Raw genomic sequence first — 6206 nt, forward strand, 5'->3', positions numbered from 1 at the left:
AACATCATTAAAACGGCTAGCCACGCTAAGAAAGTACAGAAGGGAACACTTAAAAGGACCTAGGTAAAGGGAGTGACTTCACTATCACTATTAGAACATAATGAAGAGATTATCATGACTATAGGAATCTTTCCTAGTCTAAAGGAACAGGGTAAAGAAGCCAATAAAAAGGCTGATAATAAGGCCGCACATGCGCGACTATCTTGGACTGCCTACTATAATAATAACTGCTCTATTCATATCTTTAATAAGTAGGGATCAGGATAATTTCCTCACAAAAGAAAGTGTAGAAATCGTTAAAACAAGGCACACAAGATAAAAGACGCTAACTAGGATAAAATATTAGCTATCATGGAGGCTAAAGAACCCCTATATAAGATTATCAGTATGGGATACACTTTAGCTAAGGTCTGAACACACTATTAAAAGCGTAATGCGCGCGAATAGGTAATGTTTACTCTATAGGAAGGCGCTCACCCATATTAGTTAAGTATAACTCTAAGGGTATAAAGGTATTTCTAGTGTTTAGACAATAAATCACATATTTACTTAGCTAAAGGGAATAGAAAGTATAGCTTTTCATTTAAATCATATAAAGAGATCCTAATAAAATAGTTAGACTAAGAGATTAGTAAAGAGTATAAACTAGTTTAGAGGGATATAACATAAGTAATAGTAATAATACACTAGTGAATAGAGATTAGTGAATAAATAGTGTTATAACCCTTTAGGGGAAAGTAGTAAGCTAAGCGTATAATCACTATAAATATATATCACTAGGAGATATATATTAGTAAGAAAAAAGGAGTATATACGCATAATATTCATAGAATAATGCTTATACACTTCTTTTCTTAGGATAATAATACTAATAGCGGTGCAGAAGGCTAAATACTTAGTGATAATAAAGAAGAAGAATTTATTCTCGTGGAATCTAAAGATATTATTACTATAGAGTAGTAACTAACGTTATAGTATATAGATAAATACTAAGTTATTACGAATTATGATAATATCGCGATACTAATAATAAAGTACTAAATAAATATACTATGCACATAGTATTACCCTACTAATTACATAATAGTATATAGAAGAATTAACTCATAAGAAGACCCTAAGATTAGAGAGAATCTAGTCCCTATCATAGCATATAAAAGCTTAATCTATGCCACACTAGTACACATATATAACGTGCTAGGGAAAGAGCGTTATAAGTTTCTATTTAGGGAAAAAAACGAACTAGACTAGGACCCTAAGGACTCTAACTCACTATATAACATTATGTTATTTTATAGCTATTATTATGTAGTTATTAAGACTATAAATTAGGTCTATTATAAGGAGTAAATACTAAAGATAAGGTTAGTAAATAATAGCTATTACCTAGATTATATTACGAAATAGAAAGAAGCATAAGAAGTTTTTATATAGTAATGCTTTAAGTGCGAAGGCCTTAGGCCTCATACATATTAAACCAGTATAAAGCTACTATACTTTTTTCCATTTAAAGAAAAGGAAAACCTCGCACTATAGGAGATTAATTAGGACATTATAGGACACTATTACAAAAAAGAAAAGACACTAGGAGCCATAATAATTAGAACGCACTATTAGTTAATCACACTAGGTGAAAACATACGATTTATACCCTATAGTAACCCTAATTAGAGATAAAGAATAATAGCTCTAAATATGTGTTAAGATAAGCTATACCCATATAAAGAAATACATATATATAAAGTGTATAGAAGCGAAATACATTACTCACTTAATAGTGACTTAGATAAAGAAGAAGAATTCATGATAATTAATTCCCTAGATAAGGAAGATAACCTAGTTAAGTTTATTATGCTTAGTATAACTAAGGCATATTATGTTATCCTTATACCCTACTAAAAACCGATATTATGCTAGTAATAACACTACCTATAGGATACGTAACATTATTACGCAGTATTTAACCCTAAGGTAAGACTAAGAACACCGCGCACTATATAGGTAAATCTATATAGAGATATGCAGTGTACCTTTACGCTAGAATTATATGCGCATAATAAAGGAAGCACAGAAAAGGTAGATATTAAGATATCGCTAGAGATCCTTTAATAAATCTATAGAAAGAAGAATATAAATATAAATAATATACTAAAAAACGGCGAAGAGAAGTCCTCTTAAGGTAGAAGACCCCTTAATAAAAAAAGTCTTAGGCTAGCTAATTTAATATAATATAGATCTAGCGTTTAATATCATTAATCTTTAGCGCTAAATTAGCTAATAAGTCTATATAGGTAATAATTAACTATAAAGCTAATTAAGACTATATATTACTAAAGGTAGTAATAAGATTTAAAATACATAAAAAGAAATAACTATATCTATTACTTATAGCGAATAGAACACTAATAAAGTATAATAGTGAATGGATATAAAAAGAAATCTAGGACACTTAGTTAGAAATTAGTAATTACTGTGAAAGGATTAACATTAATATAATACTAACTAAGTATAATATAGTTCTAAGACTAAAATAGCTTTAGGAACATAATTTAGAGATAAGCTAAAAAGAACGAACCTTATCCTTCCTAAATTATAGTCATGAAAGGAAGAAGCGAAAGAAACGATTAACTTCTAAAGTACCTCTATAGAGAGCAGTATAGGTATAACCTAGAAGAAGGGCCTTAAATCGTATAGAAAAGGTAAGCCTACTAGAGAAATATAAGGATTTTAAAGACCTCTTTAAAGAGAAAGAAGGGTTAGTCACGCTACTAAAACACTAACCATAGAACCATAAAATCACGCTTAAAGATAGAAAAGTGCCTAAATATAACGGGTAACTTAAGTAACTATTTAGGAAAGAAAAAGATTTCCTTAAGGAGTATATTAAGACTTATTTAAAGAAAGGCTTTATTAGACTATCTAAGTTATTTATAGTATATAGAGTACTATTTACCCTAAAGAAAAATGGATCTCTTTAACTATGCATTAACTTTTAATCACTTAATATAATCACGAAAAAGAACTAATATTTATTACCCTTAATTAAGGAACTATAGAATAGACTCCTTAGAGTAAAATACTTCACCGTAATTAATATATAGAATATTTACTACTAAATACGAATAAAGGAAGATTATAAATAGATAACTACCTTTAAAACCTATTTTAGGTTATATAAATATTACGTCATGCCTTTTAGATTAAGTAATGCATTAATAACTTTTTAGGAATTAATTAATAATATACTCTAAGAATATCTTAATGATTTTGTAATAGTATATCTAAATAATATACTTATATTCTTAAAGATATATAAAGAATATATAAAATATATTTGAAAGGTTCTTCACAAATTAAAGGAAAAGGATTTACCTATAAAACTAAGTAAATATGAGTTTTATAAATAACGTATCTATTTCTTAAGCTATATTATATCTAATGAAAGTATTAAAGTGAACCCTAATAAGATAGAGCTAATCTAAGATTAGCTAAAACCTAAGAATATTATAAAGATATAGGCCTTCATTAGACTACTTAACTATTACCAAAAATTTATTAAGGGATTTTTAAAGATTGTAGCGCCATTAATGAACCTTATTAGGAAGGATATCTTATTCAAATTTGAATAAAAATATAAAGAAGTATTTAACTGCCTTAAGAAAGCCATTATAATGGCACTAGTACTTATAATATATAACTCTAAGCTAAAATACTAGGTAAAAATAAATATATTAAATAGAGTAATTAGGGCCTATCTCACGCAAAAGGGACTAGATAGTAAGACTTATACTATGATATACTACTTAAGAAAGATAACAGGGCTAAAATTAAACTATAACATTCATAATAAAGAACTACTTATAATAGTTAAATATTTTAAGGAATAAAGAGTATATCTTAAAGGTACTAAGTATTAAATTTAGATCTATACTAACCATAAGAATTTATTATACTAAATAATAATAAAAGAACTTAATAGAAGATAAGTTTAATAGGTAGAAATACTTACACTATATAACTTCTAAATACATTATATCTAAGGAAAAGAAAACACTATAGTAGACGCGCTTAATTAATAGCTAGATTATATAAAAGATATTAAACCGGAACCTATGGTAATACTTAAGGAAAAGAATGGCGCCTTAATATATGCCACACCAGAAATTTAGGCGCTAGTATTCATGGAAGTTAAGCTAACAAAATAACAAAAAGAGGAAATCATTAGAGAATAATATAATAATAAGTTAGTAGGATACCTAGGTATTAAGAAAACACTTAAACTAGTCATAAGGGACTTCACCTAAAAAGAAGTTAGGAAAGATATAATAGACTACATTAAGAATTATAATATATACCATAAAGTAAAGTATACCTAATATAAACTATATAGATTACTCTAAATATTAATAATACTAGGAGAAGCATAGCACATAATCGCATTAGACTTTATTACTAAGTTACCTAAGTCTAGAGAACCCCTTATAGGTATAGACTTTAACAGTATACTTATAGTAAATAATATCCTAATAAAATATACGCATTTTATTCTATATAAAGAAGTATTAATAGCAGAAAAGTTAGTTTACACACTTTATAAAACTATTATTAGCTAATATAGGATACCATTAGAAATACACTTAAATTAAGACAAACTATTTATATTATAGTTTTAGTAATCCCTAATGAACCTTATAGGAGTTCATTAAAAGTTATTAATAGTGTTCTACCCATAAAGTAATAAATAAATAAAAAGAATAAATTAGATATTAGAATAATACTTATAATACTACATTAATTTTTAATAGAATAACTAGGTATCACTATTACTCATTACATAATTTACCTATAATAATATCACTTTAATTATAGGAATTTCACTATTTTACGCGAATTATAGATATTATCTAAGGATTAAGAAAGACACATAAGGTATTAAACTAATTATAGAAAAAGTAGTAATCTTAGTTAAGAAATTAAGATCACTACACAAACTCTTAAGAGAGAAACTTAAGAAAATATCAGAAAAAACAGTTAAAAAAACGAATAAGCGAAGATTTAAGGGACTAGACTTCACAGAAAAAGAGATAGTCTACCTTCTCAGAAAAAACATTAAAACATAAAGACTATCTAATAAACTAGATCACACTAAGATTAAACCTTATAAAATCAAAAGGAAACTTAGACTAGTGACATTTAAGTTAGAACTACCTAAAGAAATAAATATTTACCTAGTATTTTATAAATCACTTCTTAAAAAAGCATCGCTAAATACCAGACTAGGGCCAGTACTAATACATAAAGAAACATAGTAGTCACTATATAATGTTAAAAGGATCTTAGATCACTTTAGGATTAAAGAAAAAATACACTACCTCATTAAATGGTTAGGATATAAATTAAAAGAAAACACTTAGGAACCCACAGAATACCTTCTAAAGAATATACTTTAGCAGTATAATTAGGAAAGAAGAAGATAACTTACTAATAGTGTCTAATAACTATAAGGGACGATTAATTAGGATAGAACCTAGGAAAGAAGATATAGATCTAGGCTCTAACTTAAATATCTGTTCTAATTAAGCATTATTTAGCCTTATAAAGACTATAAATAAGGTAATTAGAGGAGAATTCATATAATCTAGCTTGTCTAAGGATTCTAGCTCCTAAATTAATATCTTCTTTTACTTATTTAATAAGTTATTAGCCTCTCGCTATAATCACTCCCATTTAGTATTAGCTTCAGAAAGGGCAAGCTATATACGCATGGCCTCTACTAACATTTTTTAAATATCCTCACTCTTCTAGTAAGTGGCTTCAGCTAAACAGTTATATTACGTAGTTAGCGCGTTAAATTCCTCCGCGGAAAACGTTTTATTACACTCTTTTATGCCTTTCTTAGTATAGAAGAAACATTTTAAATAACTATTTAACATAAAACATAAAGAGTTTAAATTCTAATAAGGAGTATAATAACTTATACTGATTTTCTAGTAACTAAGGGTCTTAATATAGGAAATAGCGATATAATGACGGGAGATAAAAGAATGGCTAACTTTTAAGACTCGGAACTAAGGCATTATTAGTTATAAAGAAGAGAAAGAATAGAGAACGCGCCTAAGAGAATAGTATTTACCTTATATATATTATGGATAACGTATAAGGAAGGAGAGAAAAAGTGTTATGAGTGGGCCTAGTCTATAGACTAT

The sequence above is a fragment of the Exophiala oligosperma genome (genome assembly GCF_000835515.1).
Source record: "Exophiala oligosperma strain CBS 72588 unplaced genomic scaffold supercont1.10, whole genome shotgun sequence".
NCBI classification, from domain to species: domain Eukaryota; kingdom Fungi; phylum Ascomycota; class Eurotiomycetes; order Chaetothyriales; family Herpotrichiellaceae; genus Exophiala; species Exophiala oligosperma.